Source organism: Phaseolus vulgaris, chromosome 8 (assembly GCF_000499845.2).
Source record: "Phaseolus vulgaris cultivar G19833 chromosome 8, P. vulgaris v2.0, whole genome shotgun sequence".
Classification (NCBI taxonomy): Eukaryota; Viridiplantae; Streptophyta; class Magnoliopsida; order Fabales; family Fabaceae; genus Phaseolus; species Phaseolus vulgaris.
The window spans coordinates 20,478,358-20,495,135 of record NC_023752.2 but is presented as its reverse complement, the minus strand read 5'-3'; the positions used below and the strand labels follow the sequence as shown (position 1 = coordinate 20,495,135).

At 35.6% G+C, this 16,778-nt stretch overlaps 1 long non-coding RNA gene across 3 annotated transcripts; it reads right to left on the bottom strand.

Moving 5' to 3' along the window:
* Window positions 1-4,378: 4,378 nt before the first annotated feature.
* Window positions 4,379-6,610, bottom strand: LOC137827069 (uncharacterized). 3 transcript variants are annotated; one of them, XR_011083645.1, is made up of 6 exons: window positions 6,510-6,610; window positions 6,359-6,425; window positions 6,187-6,250; window positions 5,112-5,652; window positions 4,656-4,857; window positions 4,379-4,569 (listed from the first exon to the last, which is right to left on the bottom strand). It is a non-coding gene; the product is annotated as an uncharacterized lncRNA (long non-coding RNA). The 3 variants fall into 3 exon arrangements; XR_011083643.1 differs by having other exon boundaries at window positions 4,656-5,652; XR_011083644.1 differs by having other exon boundaries at window positions 4,656-6,250; window positions 6,372-6,425.
* Window positions 6,611-16,778: the final 10,168 nt, after the last annotated feature.

The following is a 16,778-nucleotide window of genomic DNA, read 5'->3' as shown; positions in this document are numbered from 1 at the left end:
GAATTTGGTTTGATAAAGCTTAAGCCTTTATGTTTTAACCACTTTTTTTTTTTTTAAACGGGTTGGGATATCCCTGAAGTATCCCTGTCAATTTATTTTATTTATTGTTGATAAAAAAAAAAAATATCCCGATGCAAATGAGATATTGGCAACTAAATTACCTAGTTAAGCACTAGTGGCAGTCCCTAAAGGGTCTAAGCGTGTTTCGGTTTCTGCTACCAAATCTGTCCACTTCTCCAGGCATAATGTTGTTTGAAGGATGGTTGATGTTGTTGTTTGGTATCTGCAGGTTAGACACAATTCAAGTTCAGCGACTGTTTGTCTATGTCTGGAGAGGCTAAGCAACCTTTTCCTTAGCAAGGCAGCTCTAAATGGTGCACCTGGACAGTGCTGCTGGTAGGTGACATCAGGTTCCTCCTCCCGCTAGTTTCTTTATGTCTTGAATATGCTTGCCTCACTGCACTGTTTAGCAAGGCAGCTTCGAATGGTGCTTCTGGACGATGCTTTTGGCAGAAGCTGAATTTATGCTGGTTTAGGTGAAGGATGTAATTTGTGTCTGTCCTATATTCATATGTCTCCCGCATTTGGCCACCAAGTGTTGTTTTGCTAGGTTGCAGGTTTGGTTCTGATATTGTCATCGTGTAAAACAGGGAGCAACAACCTTTTAGCTTTTGGGTTTGTTGAGAGCTGTGAGTCCGTTTTTAGGCTTGGCTGATATGTTTTGTTGTTAAGAGAGTAGAAAAACCTTTGTAGCAATTACATGTTGGTTCTTGTAGGGATATCGTGTGTGAAAGCGTGATAATTTCAACCAAATATTATGAGAAATTAAAGTAACAAGGAAAATGAGAATGATACTAGAAATTTTTAGGTGGAAAACCCCTTTAAATAGAGGTAAAAAACCATCGGCGAGAGAGCCAAAACTTCTACTATAATGGTACTGAGAGTACAATGAATTCCTCTCAGGCTAATAGATAAATAGCTCCAAAACAAATTCTCTCTATATGGGTTAAACACTTACACCCAAGAGAAGAAATACAGAGTAAATGAAAAGAAGAGGAAGCAAGTGTATGTTGCTATTTGTTTGTGTGTTACATTTCTTGAAGGAAGCCACTATATATAGTGGTTCTAGGAGACAACAATAATAAAAACAATTAATGGTAAGTAACCTCCCATTTGATAACAATTAATTGTGGTAAGTAACCTCCTAATTATGCCAAGAAAACGAAAAAGGTGAGTCGTAACCCACAAATCTCCACCTTGACTTGCCTTTGACTGGAACACTCTCTCGCCATGAAGCCTTGATTAAGTATGGATAATACCGGCTAAGTTCAGGTAATGATCGAACTTAGCCGGTGGAAGTGGCTTGGTCAACATGTCTACAGGATTTCCGGCCATATGTGTTAGAAAGTATGGCTTTAAACTAGAGGGGGGGTGAATGGTTTAAAGAGGGTTTTCGCAAACTTTTAAGTCAAGAATGAAATTACTTCGAGAAACAGTTGATAAGGAATTCAGTTTGCCAAAACACAAAACAAAAAACACAGCACCAGAAAAACAATCAGTTGTTTCGCAGAAACAATCGGTTGTTTATACCAGTTCACAAATAACCAAACTGAATTTAAAGAGATTAAGGATAGAGAGAATGCACACAGAGGTTTATACCGGTTCACCCTAAATCCAGAGCTACATCCAGTCTTCTCAAAAACCACTGAGGAAATCCATTAAGCAATCAACCCTAGATCACTTACAACACAACCAAAGAAGTGACCTTGATCCCCTCAAGACACACACTTCCTTTGGTCCAGCACAACAACACTAAGAGTGCTGATCTTGATCCCCTCAAGAACACACAACACTTCTCAGCAAACACACAAGGTTCTTTCAAAAGATACAAAGTATTACACTTGTTACAAAACAAATCTGAAATCAATACAAGATGAAAAATCCTATCTCACACTTTTTGGTCAAACTCAATCTCTAAGCAATTCTCAACTTTTCAAAATCTCAATCTCTTGAAAAACTCAAATCTATTTTTCTGTATATAATCAAAGTTGTTATTTGTTATCAAATCTTAAAAAACTATTCATTGCATTTAAAGATTGGTCAAAGCATTAAAAACTGGAGCGTAAACAGTTAGAAAATCATTTAATGCTCAGTCAAAGCACAAAACAAGTTTATGTTATGGTACCAAAACAAACAATCGGTTGTTTCCACGAATCAATCGGTTGTTTTGTTTTTTACAGCAAGTCAACCATTGAAAACAGTTTTCAACCTTTCTAAAAACTCCTAAGTATAAAACAATCGGTTGTTTCGACAAAACAAAATGTTGTTTTTCACTTAGTTTGAAAAACACTTTTCTTTTAAAAGGATTGATAATGCTTATGCTTTGGATTCAATCAAGGGTGGGTTACACATAAAATCTACCCCAGATCCTAACTAAAAGACAGCTCAGCAACAGCAAGCACAGCTAGCCTTTCATCATCCTTCAAAGGGTTTGGATTCTTCAAAGCTTGAACACACTTGGTTCAACAATCTCCCCCTATTTGATGAAGACAAATCCCTGATTGCTTGTGTTGGATTTGATTGAATCTAAAGCAGTTCCTGCAAGACACAGTTTTAAGCAAAGCATAGAACTTTTGATATTAGGTTAGCACAGAAACAGAAACAAAATATCAAAGCAAAAACCTATAAGGTTTCAACCATACAACTCTTTTGCAGAAAATTTAATAACGAAAAACAAACACACAACATAAATCTCCCCCTATTTGTCTTCACAAATAGACAAAAAGACGAGATATAAATATAATTGTTCTTGATAAAGCAGAATTAAAGAGCAGAAACAGAAAAACAGAAGAAACTGATACAAGCCATAAAAACAATCGGTTGTTCCGAGATATCAACCAGTTGTTTTTCTTCTTTAGTCATCTTTGGCATATTGTAGATCAAAAATATGATTCTGGACTGCTTCAATCTGTTCATTCAAAGTCATGAAGCGTGCATCCATGTTGTTGAATCTGTTATTAATGCTTTGGAAGTTGCTTATACACAGATCATGGAGATTTCTTTGATTCTCCGCAAATCCATCAAGCCTATTGACCATGTATCTCTCAAAAGAAGACATGGTTGGCATTCCTTCTTCCTGATTTCCAGCACTGGGTCCAGCATCTTGATTTGTTTCAGGATGATCTTCATGTTGAAAATCCATATCAGCAGCATGCTCCTCTTCATCAAGATCAACAGCAGCACTTGATGAGGCACCATGGTCACCATCTTTGCTTATCCATTTGCCACCTATTTTGGTGAATCCCATTTTGCTGAGAGATCCATTGTTCATCTCTTGAGTTGACATAACCAACTCAGATGTCTCATCTTCCAGGTTCACTTCAAAATACAACAAAAATTTAGATATCAAAACAGCATATGGATAGTGATAGTCACTTAACCTCATTGCCTTTTGCATGTGTTCCTTGATGATGTGGATCCAATTGATTCTGATTTTCTTCATTATGCAGTAAATATACACAAGGTCCTCCTCTGTAAGAACAGAATGATTACTCCCTCTTGGAGTTAGAATCCAAGTCACAATAAGGGCCAGCAACCTTTCATCAAGCCTCAAACCTCCAACCGAACAAGTCCTAACTTGAGCATTTTGATTCTTCAAACAACTCTTGTAGTATTGGACTTTGTTGAAATCCTCCACTACACCAAGGTTCCCTTTGTTGATTCTGAGGCCAAAATACTTTAGACCCGCCACTGCAGTCCACACATCATAGGTGATTTCCATATCTACACCCTTCACATGAGAGACAAGGTTGTTTCCCTCAAATTTTAGATTTGTGTAGAACACTCTAATCAAGTCTGGGTATATGTTCCCTTTCACACTACAAAAAAAAGTGTATATTGTGGCGGTTATTTTTGTATAAACTGGCGTTTATAACCGCCACAATATACACTTGTGGCGGTTTCCCAAACCGCCATAGAACTGGCCGCCACAAAGTTTAATGTGGCGGTTTTACACTACCCGCCGCAACACCCGCCACTTTAAACATAGTGTAAGTAGTGGCGGTTTTTATATGTAAGTAGTGGCGGTTTTTATATATAAGTAGTGTCAGTTATAACTGTCGCAATTTAATTCATTGAAGAAAATTCTAGCAACATAATATAAGTAAGTAATGTCGTTTTTAACTGACGTAATTTTAATTCTGAATAAATAAAATTTAATCACCACTTTTTATAATCTTTTTTTTAATCTGTTTTATACAATTAACCTAAATATAATATATTTTCATAATAAAATAAAATAATGTATAAAGTTATAATCATCCATTCATTTTATTGAAAGTTAAAGTACACATAATATTGTTCAAAAGTTTATACATAATTAAAAATTAAAACACATAAAAAATTCATACATCCCTAATCAAGTTTAAAATTACATCACATAGTTGTTCAAAAGTTCATACATCCCTAATTAAGTTTAAATTAAAAAACACATCCCTAATCAGTTTTGCTTCCATAACTTGATCCTATTATTTGATTAGGTGATGGACCACCACTTCCAATATCTGATACCTGAAATAAATAGTTTTAAGTTAATGAATTTGAATGTATAATTATAAAATAAAAAACACCAATATATATTTTAAATATATTAATACCTCATTGATGGATGCATGAACAAAGTTAGTAGCCATTGTAACAAAATGTTCGGGATCATCTTTAAATCACATGTCCTAGTATACTTGGTCAGACCATAAAAAATCCTTCAGTGCATCTTGATGATATTTGTGTCAAATGTTTGTTGGTCTATGATAACAAGTCACTTATCTTCCAGTTATGTTATTCATAGGAAGTGTTCCCCTGTTCATCATCAAAGACAGTAAGGTTCAAGATTAACAGGATGTAAAAGATACTGATACTAACTTCATATCAAGATATCTAAATGGAATACAAATTTTTTAATAAAAGAAAAAAAATGTTTCACATTTATGTATACACCAAAAACTAAAAAAAACTTACATAAATATTAATCTAGAAAACAGATTAATCATACTATACAAAATTAATAAAAAAGGACAATAAAAAGTTAGTAACAAGCGGCAGTAATTACTTACCCCACTTGAGAATCATAACTATTATTACTATTAGCCCCTAGCACATAAACATGGCCATTGGGCACACTCTGCAAGGACACAAGTTGTACAAGGAAAAGAAAAATATGCATCAATAAACAGAAAGCTTTCATGCTCACCATTGTTTATTGGAATATGACTCTTGAGAGTATCAATATGGTGAATGGTATATATAAAATAGTAATAATAAATAAAATTATAAGTTTTCAAATCAATATAATAAATAAAATAACAACTATCTTAGTAATATGTTCATAATCGAGGTGTTTGTAAACTAATAAAGTGTGAAGCCTATCATTAACTTGATTCGTTTAAATTGTCTTGCCAAAGTTTAATGAATTGACCTTGAATAAATTAACTCATTAATGTCTTATTTCCATTTTTCGCAGTATGGTGTTCATTAATGTGATGAGTGATCAATTCATAATTGTTGAATGAAAAAAGATTGTAACAACGAACAGGGATCTCATAGTTAATGGGATTACTAAGCAACACCATTGATGTAGAGTACCCCATCATGAACCTGCAAGGTGACGAAAGATTCAAGTGAAAAAGACTTAATGATATTTTCCTATGCTCATACAACATACTATTACTAATTGCGAGGACATAAAACATATTATTTGAATTAATTTATTACCAATGGTTTTCATGAGATATGAATTTGTGGCTAGTCTGCATGGTAGACTAGATCACTAAAACAAATAAAAAGAAACAAAACAAAGCCTCAGTTTCAAAGATAATATATTTGGAAATCAATTTTTCATGCCATTAACCTGTACCACACCATATATGAGGAAGAACAACACTATAAAGCACCAACTATTAAGCATAGGAAGGTCTGCATTTGGAGCTCAAAAGGAGAGAACTTCTCTGAGTCTAACTAAGCACATAAACCTACTTCCTTAGAAAATGTACATCAACACTTACAACTCCAAAAACACTTGCAGCAATTATGCAGTATATTTAAACCAAAATTGAGGTTACAACAATCATTGTTTTTGGAATATTCAACATGAAGAACTGAAATTCATCAAAGTTAACCAAAATTAAGGACCTTAACATGTCTGAGCACAATAGCCTAGCTATATATCTATACCCCATGCATGGATCAAGTCTTTCTGCAAAATAAAGTAAACTACAAATGATGAATAAAGGGAGTAATCATAGCAAAGAAATGCTTATAAATGCTTCGGCAATAGAAACATTAAAATTAGAAAACGGTGCACCTAAATCATATACCATACGCAACGCCAAACACCTCGTGAGAAAACAGGAGCCATCATTTCAACCCACCTGAAAGAATTGGTGAACCTTTCTTAGACAATAGTAATGTTAAGGGAATCCTCATTAAATTTCAAGTTACCACACAACTTTTACCCTGTGCAAGGAGGACCACTACTATTTTCATCACACCCTTTGTCTCTACCACCACTTTTGTAAATCCTTTTGTTTGAACAATGACCAAAAGCATACTCCGTATAGACACAACTATCTACTTTAAAACTTTGTAATTTAATAATATGATTTATGAATTAAAGTTCACTATTGCAGGTTGGGGAAATTAACAAAACATTTGACAACAGAAAATAGGATAAATAGGAGAACCTGTGCACATTTGACTTCCCCCATGTGAGGTAATTCGATGATGTACCTCTAGTTTTTCAGTATCAAGTGTCGGTTGTGATATCTCCAGTCCTTCACTTTTTATAATATAAACATACCTAAAATCATTGAAGTATATAATATCAACCCCTAATTCTTAAGATGATGTACCAATAATGTAAGACTTTTTCAAGTATTTAGAAGTTATTATAATAGCTAGTTTTAAACTGTTATTTACTATGATCAAATTTGTGTACAAAATAAATTGAACATACAGATAAATATGGATCGCTTGAATTCAACAAATCCAGCTTTCCAAGGTCACCGTTGAACTCCATCACTGCTCCACATTTGGAATCTAGAACTAGAAGGAAAACAAAGTCACTGTAGACAAAACTAATCTTGCTCAAACTCCGAGAAACAAAAATATGGAAACCATAAAAGAGAGTTTCACAAATAGTGCTGATTGATAGTCTCACTCCCTGTCAAGAAATATCTAGTCTATAATACATCAGAGAGAGAGAAACAACTAATTTCAGTTTTCCATATGTTGAATATCGGAAAGTGACTATTGTTAAATAAAGGGATAAATCGGTACTGAACCGCACTGAGGAACCTCGTCGACTCCGCGACGGCCGCAATGTCGATGTTGTGGATGCCGACGGTCGTACCGTGCTCCTCTTTGTAGCGGGACTAGGCTCTGAATTGTGCGTGAAGCTGCTTGCGGAAGCAAGCGCGAATCTGTACCACCGCGACCGCAACGTCTCGCAGCGCTGCACATGGCGGTGGGGTACGTGAGGCCCGACGTGGCGAAGTTGCTGCTTGATCTCGGTGCGGATCCTGAGGTGGCGGATGACCGTGGAAGACTAGCATTCAATATGGCTATGTTCAAGTACGTGGAGGTGCAGGAGATTCTTGAACGGAGAGGTTTCGTGAGTGTTTTTGCAGAGAGAGGGGGGAAGAGTGGTAGGATTTCTTAGCAAGGAGAGGGCGGGAAGAGAGGGAGGGAAGAGAGGTTTTTCAAAAGAAAAATTGGAAATAACGAGGGAGGGAAGGGAACGTATGATTTGTGATTTTTATTTTGAAATTTTGAACGACACTTCAAAATGACACATTTTAAAGAATAATTGTGGCGGTTACTAAAACGTCGTATTATACGAAAAATTGTGGCGGTTATTAATAACCGCCATATTAAAATCGTCACTTTTTACATGATTTTTTGTAGTGTCATCTCCAAGAACTTTCTGAGAGATTGATCTTTGAGCAGCCTCCTTACATTATCCAACTTTTGACTTTTCAGCCAATCAAAGCACACACCTTTGGGGTTGTTTATCACCTTTGTGCTAGTCTCAAACCTATACCTTTCAATTAGATCATTATCTCCAGAAAACCATCCTTCTAGTCTTCCTCCAGACCTTACTGCTCTGGTTTTAACTCTCTTTGAAGTGGGAGGAGTTGATTCCATGAAGGCAGAGAAGGAGCAAAGAAAAACTCACACAAGATTTGCAAGAGATGGAACAATTGGTTGTTCTTGTGAAAGAGATCAGCTGCAACAGATTTTAAAGCAAAAACAGAATCATACTGCATTCAATGACATGAGTGGGTACCGTATTTTCAGAGAGAAAAGACTTGACCAAGCCCTGCACAGAAAATGTCAGAAAAAACAGAAAATCACATGGTCATCACATGTGATCTTTGACTAGTCATAAAAGCTCTTAAATTTTCAAGATTGTGGAGTATATTCCTTTATGACTGTTGTGATAGAAAAAGTTTTCCAGCTTGATGATCTTTGTTGATCTCCATTCCTGAAATTTCTTGGCAAGACCTAAGTCCTTCATATCAATCATACTAAGCTGGGCCTTTAACTTGTTAACTAAAAATTTATCTCTTGCGGCAATTAACATGTCATCAACATATAACAACAAGTATATAAATGACCCATCAGATGTCTTTTGAAAATAGACACAATTATCATAGCTACTTTTGGAGTAGCCATGTCCAACCATGAAAGAATCAAACCTCTTATACCATTGTTTTGGTGATTGCTTCAAGCCGTAGAGAGATTTCTTCAAACGACATACATGGTCCTCCTTTTCAGGAACAACAAACCCCTCAGGCTGCTGGATGTAAATCTCTTCCTCAAGATTACCATGAAGAAAAGCAGTTTTCACATCTAACTGTTCCAGCTCCAAATCATACAAGGCAACTAAAGCAAGTAATATATGTATTGAAGTATGATGAACAATAGGAGAAAATACTTCATTAAAGTCAATACCTTTCTCTTGATCAAAACCTCTTACAACAAATCTTGCTTTATTCCTTGTACTCTCAACACCAGGGATCCCTTTTTTCTCTTAAAGATCCACTTGCAACTAATGACTCGTTTTCGTTTTGGTAACTTCACCAATTCCCATGTTTTGTTTTTGAGAAGACTCTCAACTTCTTCTTGCATAGCAGCAATCCACTTTTTTGAGTCGTCACTAGAGATAGCTTCAGAGTAATTCTTGGGTTCACCTTCTTCACCCATCTCTTGTGCAATAGTTAAAGCATAAGCAATGTTGGCAGATTTTGCAACTAATCTTTGAGTCGGTTTTCTTGGTCTCTGTTGTGGAAGTTCTTGAGTCATAGACCACGACTGTGGTAACCCTCGTCGTTGAGGTGGACATTGCTCATGTGGACTCAAATGTTCATTTGTACCATCAATAACAGTGACTTGATCATCTTGAGTACTGGAGGAATTGGGAATGTTTTCCTCATGAACGGGTGTTTTAGTCTCAAACTCCACCTTCTCTTGAGCATCTTCCTGGTCACATATATCAATTGAGGAAATGACAGTATCTTTTATAGAAGAGAGCATAGCATTTTCATTAAAGGTCACATTCCGACTGTGAATTACTTTGTGAGATTCCAGGTCATATAAACGATAACCTTTAACCCCTAAGCCATAACCCAAGAAAATGCACTTCTTAACACGAGGTTCTAATTTTCCCTCATTTACATGAGAATAAGCAGGGCAACCAAATATTTTAAGATTAGAGTAATCAACAAGGTCACCTGACCAAACTTCTTCTGGAATGTTGCAAACAATTGATCTGTTAGGAGAGCGATTTATCAGATAATATGTCATTGAAGCCGCTTTAGCCCAAAAAGATTTCCTCAAACTAGAATGGGAGAGCATGCAACGAACTCTCTTTAGGATAGTTCTATTCATTCTTTCTGCAACCCCGTTCTATTGTGGAGTCCTTGGGATGGTGAAGTGTTTGGAAATGCCTTCCTTCTTGCAGAAATCATTGAATTCATTCGAACAAAACTCAAGGCCATTGTTTGTCCTTAGCCTCTTTATCTTTTTGCCAGTTTGATTCTCAATCAATAATTTCCACTCTTTAAAAGTGAAAAATGCTTCATTCTTATGTTTGAGAAAATACACCCAAAGTTTTCGTGAGAAATCATCAATAATTGTCATCATATAACGACATTTACCTCTGGAGGGAACTTTTGACGGACCCCAAAGATCCGAATGAATATAATCCAAAGTACCTTTGGTTCTGTGTATGACTTTAGAAAAACTAATCTTTTTCTTCTTACCAAAAATGCAATGTTCGCAGAAATCAACCTTTCCAGTACAGTGGTTACCAAGGTGACCCTTCTTCTTGAGGATCAGAATTCCTTTCTCACTCATGTGGCCTAATCTCATATGCCACAACTTGGTGTTATCTTTGTTGGGTGAGGCAACAGCTGCAGAACCTGTAACTGTTGAACCCAACAGCACATACAAACTATGACATCAAATTGTCTTTAGTAACACAAGAAAAACTTTAAACACTTTTAAAACTCCACCTTCAGCTAAGTATCTACACCCATGAGATTCAAGGGTGCCTAAGGAAATGAAATTCTGTTTCAACTCAGGGACATATCTGACACCTGTTAAAGTTCTAACAATTCCATCATGTGTCTTGATTTTAATTGTTCCTTCACCAACAACTTTGCACTGAGCATCGTTTCCCATAAAAACAAGACCATTATAAACTAGTTCATATGTGGTAAACCAGTCTCTATTGCGAGACATATGAAAAGTACAACCAGAATCAAGAATCCATTCATTTTTAGACCTTTGTTCAGTGTTGGAAGCTACAAAACAATCCCCATCCAATTCAGTTTCAACAATACTGGCTTCAACAGATTTTTCTGGTTGTTTACCATTTCCCTTATCTTCTTTATCTTGCCTATTTTTCAAGCTATAACATTCAGAGATCTTGTGTCCCTTTTTCTTGCAATAATGACAATATTTGGAGTTTTTGCCTCTAGATTTTAACCTAGACTTATATTTATTGTTCCTACCTTTCTCTTGGTTTCTCCCTCTAACTACTAATCCTTCACCAGAACTTTCGGAATGAATTTCAGTATCAAATTTATCTTTGGCTAGTAAATTAGTCTTGACATCATCAAAGCTTAAGGTAAGATGATATGATTCCAATAACATGATAGGGATATTCTAAGGACATGTTATGGATTCAACTTGAGTTGGAATATGATTAGGCACTTTTTAAGAATTGGATCAATGTTCTTAACATTCAAGAACTCATCAAAACACAAGTAACCAAGCCAAACTCACATAGAAACCCATTTTGAACAACAAACCCATGGATAGAAACTCAAGAACACAACATATAGCAATTATACCCATGGAGGACGTGACAAAAACAACAAGAACAACCAATTTGCACCGATTAAAATTGAATATAAGTGCAGCAAATGAAAGAGGACATCATAAGGAAGAGATTGCACCGATTGAAAGTGAAAACAAACAAGTAGAACAAAAATGGGTAATTTGGAATGAAGGGAAAATGGATGAAGAAGATGAAATGAAATAGGGAACTTATGTGGTTGGAGTTCTTGGAGATGAACACGCCACTTGAAGGATGTAAGGCTTCAAGATGAGTGTAGATGCCGCCACTTGAGGGTCCAAGATGCACTCAAGATGAGACTAGAAGAAGAGAAGACACAAGTCTCTCAATCACTCACCAATTTGGGAGAATTTCTTTACTCAAAATATCAAATTTGTATTAGAAAGACTCAAGCCCTCCTTATATAGGAGAATGACCGGTCATGAAAGTACAAGAGGCTTACAAAAGAAGCTAACTAAAGTTCCCTTGTAACTCTTCCACTTCTAGCGCCTAAAATGAAGGAGGAAGGGATATCTTTCTAGAATTTTCTAAAGCTAATATCTAAAGATGCTTTACACAAGAGGTATCTTTAGGTTTCCCTCTTAGCACCTACCTAAACACTATTCTATATTATTTACAAATTTATACAAAAGAAACTATAAAGAGAGATATTAATTGAAGCGCATTCTTGAGTCTTCTTTTGACTTTAGGCTTGGTCCTCTCTTTATTTTAATTCTTCTTTAATTTTTGAGAAGACTAGAAGGAAGAACTTCAAATGTTTGGGTGAATAACCAATTCCTCCATTAGTAAAATCCTCCCTTATTTGATCTCTATCATTGATATGTTTCCAATAGCAAGATATAGATGATTCTTTGACATTTTATGAAATCAACTTGAGTTGGAGAATGAAGAGGCACTTTTATAGAAATGGATCAATGTTCTATGTTTCAAGAACTCACCAAAACTTGCGCGAAACACCAAAACTCACATGGAAGTTCCATTTCTTGCCAATTGAACGGATTAAAAGATGCAAGAGTTCAAATGAACCGATTAAAAAGCCTTAAAAGTGAATTGAACCGAACAAATCAAGCTAGAAAGAAGATGAACCGTTTAAACTCAGCAAGGAAGAAGATGAACCGAACAAAATGTGAAATAAAGGCAAAACACCGAATAGAATTGCAAGAAAAGAACCTAAGACATGTTTATGAGTTCATATGATCACGGAAATGGAAGAAATAGATGAAGAAGAGAGAAGACTTATTTCGTTGAAGAACTTGGTTGATGAACACGCCACTTGAAGTGTGAATGCTTCAAGATAAGTGTGGAATGCCGCCACTTGAGGGAACCAAGGCTCTCAAGATGAGACTAGGAAGAGGAGAAGACAAGTTCTCACTACACTCAATCACCAATTTGGGAGAGTTTTGATACTACAAATTCCAATTCTGAATTATGAAGGACCTAAGCCCTCCTTTTATAGGAGCAAGGGCCGGTCATGGCTTACAAAGCTTGTACCACAAGCTAACCAAAAGACTCCTAAGCTAACGCCTATAGTGACTCATGAAGAGTCACCTTCTAGAAAATTCTAAACTAAAGCCTAAAGATGCTTTACAAAAGAGGCTTCTTTAGGTTTCCCTCTTAACACCTACCTAAACACTATTCTATATTATTTACAAATTTATACAAAAGAAACTATAAAGAGAGATATTTAATTGAAGCCCATTCTTGAAAGCTTGTAGACTTCTTTGGCTTTAGGCTTGATCCTCTCTTTATTTTATGTCTTCTTTGAATTTTGAGAAGACTAGAAGGAAGAACTTCAAATGTGAGGGTGAATAACCTCTTCCTTCATTCATAAAAGCCTCTCCTATGTGATTTCCATCAATCATACTCCTCGAGTTGGAGAGAATTCGACCACGAATTTTGAATCCCTGCATATAACAAAGTCAGTTTACTTGTACAATTAACAGTTGAAGAAGAAAAAGGCAAACATGACTTGGAATTTGTAAGCAGTGGGAGCTTAGAAAAGGAGGTCCTATAAACAGACCAAGTTGGAAAAAATTGTATGGGAATGATGATATTTTTTTGGAAAAAGTCCTCTTAAATGGTGAAAACCATTAGGAGGTATGAAAGAATCATCCCTAACATTCTTTAACCAAGTTGGTGTTGAAATAGGAACCTTGGGTAATGAAAAAGATAAAGAAGAAGAATACCTTTGAGGTTCAACTTGAGGCATAGCACGAGTCAACGTGATTGATTTAGTGGATAAAGTGGTGTGACTCGGTTTAATACTTACTTCTTTTCCTTTCTCATTTTCTCTTTTAGTTTTCATTTTTATTTGGTCCTCATGAACCTCTTTGGGAGAGAGGGGTTTTAAGATAACCTTGCGCCCTTGGAAGGAAAAAGACATTGTATTGGATAGGCCATCATGTAAAACATGTCTATCATATTGCCAAGGCCTTCCTAAAAGAAGATGAGTTGCTTCCATGGGCACAACATCACATAAAACCTCATCTTTATACTTTCCTATTGCAAAGTTAATGAGGACTTGTTTGTTAACCATGATTTCACCTTCAGTACTTAACCATTGCAATTTATAAGGCTTGGTATGAGAGATAGTGGGTAAGGCTAACTTCTCCACAACTCTTGTACTAGCCACATTAGTGCAACTACCCCCATCAATAATCAAGGAACATAACTTGTTGTTGATAAGACAGCGGGTGTGAAAAATCTTCATCCAAAGATTTTGGAATTGTTCCCAACATTTGCCTTATCATCAATAAGTCACCTTCAAAAGGACTTTTGCTCTCAATCTCACTTGATGTCTTAGAAGGTGAAGAATGCTTAGATGAATTGGAATCATGCTCACTAACTACTACCCCATTATGCACAAACATATTCCTTTTAGAAGGGCAATTAGAAGCTATGTGACCATATCACAAACATTTAAAACATTTCTTACTAGACGATTTGATTGGTGATATATGAGTAGAAGTAGAAGGCTTAAACTCTTTAGGTGTGAAAGAAGAATCTTTAGAAGGAAGGTTTGAAAAAGTTTTTTTTTATTTTTCCAAGAATTGTTGTAGTAGCCATCATTGGGAGAAGTTTTAAAAGCATTTTTCTTTGCAAGTTGGGATTCAACCTTCATTACAAGGTGAAGCAAAGATCCCAAAGATGAATACTCTTGAAGTTCAACAATATCTTGAATATCCCTTCTTAGACCACTCACAAACCTATCTATCATAGCTTCCTCAATTTCTTTCATGTGTACTTTAAGTAAAAGCGTTTCTAACTCCTTAAAATAAGCATCCACACTTAGTGTGCCTTGTTGAAATCGTTGGAACTTCAACATTAGGTCTTTCCTAAAGTGTGGTGGCACGAATCTAAGGCGCATACACTCTATCAAATCGTTCCAAGAGACCACAGGAGGTCTCTTGTTATAGCAAACATCCGTTACAAGGCTATGCCACCATTTCATGGCATAATTAATCTACAAATTCTAAGGCGGCTATTTTCACCTTTTGGTCCTCCTCAACCGCATAGGCTTTAAAAATTTGTTCACATTTAGCCTCCCAATCTAAATACACATTAGGATCACTATCACCATTAAAGCTAGGTACTTTTACAAAAGAAAGTTGAGGCTTTGCTTCTTGGTGATGTCTTTGTTCATGGTGATGGCTTTCTCCATGGGAATGATGATGATGCCTCCTTCTCCTATAATCTTCTCCATGGTCGTGAGCATTGGAAGAATCTTTGGAAGAATGCCTAGAAGAATGATGTCTTCCATGAATGGAATGTGAAGATCTTTCTTGCTTCAATTCAACTTTTGCTAATCTTTCTTCCAATCTTTTCATAGCTTCATCTTTGAGAGCAACGACTTGTTTTGTCAAACTATGCGTGATGTTTACAGATTTATCTGGAATTGTTTAAAGCGAACTGGATTATGAAATTGTAACCACAGAAAGGTCAAGATCTTATCTCAATAATGGCACCGGAATTACACAAAAATAGTAAGCCAATTAATTGTGATAAATTTTGTAAAATTACTGTCAGATTACCGTATTTTTTTTCGGCAGAATTACACACTGAACGTATTTCATTTATCATTTTTTTTTGTACTTAAAATTTTGATGTACTTCTTTTTTCTACTATTTGGTAACACTCTGTGTTAGAAAAGATGGCTTTAAATTAGAGGGGGGTGAATTGTTTAAAGGGGTTTTCGCAAACTTTTCAAAGCTAGAATGAATTTATTTCAGAAACCAATTGATTCAGCAATTCAGTTAGCCAAAACAGCTAGCAAAAACTGTAGTACTAGAAAAAACAATCGGTTGTTTCTTCGAAACAATCAGTTGTTTATACCAACAAACAACAAACAAACTGAAATTAAAGAGTTAGAGATAGAGAGATTGTACACAGTTGTTTATACTGGTTCTCTCCAAACTAGAGCTACATCCAGTCTTCTCAGAAACCCTGAGGATATCCACTAAGCAATCACCACTTGATCACTTACACCACAACCAAGAGAATGACCTTGAACACCTCAAGAAACACACTCTCCTTGGCCAACTCTAAGATTGCTGATCTTGAACACCTCAAGAACACACAACCAATCTCAACAAAACACACAAACGAATTGTTCAGCAGTTTACAAAGATTACACTTGTTACAGATGAATATCTGAAATCAATACAAGTAGAATCCTATTCCAGCACCTTGATCAATCTCTAAACTCTTAAGCAATCTCAGAACTCTTTGAAAAACTCTTAGTGAAAAGCTTTGTCTCAAGATTCTTATTTCTTAAAAACAGTTTTTTTGAAATTATACAAAGATATAGTTTGTTATCAAATCTTAACAAACTCTAAATTGCATTTAAAATAGATTGGTCAAAGCATTTAATGACTGGAGCGTATTCAATTAAAGCATTTAAAGCTCAGTCAAAGAAAACAGTTTTTCTGTTATGGTTCCAAAACAAACAATCGGTTGTTTCCTCGAATCAATCGGTTGTTTTGGTACTTAATAGTTTTCACCATTCAAAAACAGTTTTCAAACTTTCTCAAAACACCTAAGTGTAAACAATCAGTTGTTTCGACAAAACAATCGGTTGTTTCAACTTAGTTTGAAAAACATTTTACTTTAATAAAGATTGAGATGCTAATTGCTTGAGATTTAATCTAAGGGTGGATTACAACATTAAACTACCCCAGAACAAAGCTTAAACCAGCACAGCAACATCAAGCAAAGCAGAGGCTTCAACATCCTTCAAAGGATTTGGATTCTTCAAAACATTGAACACTACTAGGTTCAACACTTTGAAGAACTCAAATCCAGAATTTCAGAAATTTCCAGTAAGCAAATCAATTGCAATAAATCGAAACAGTCAACATGT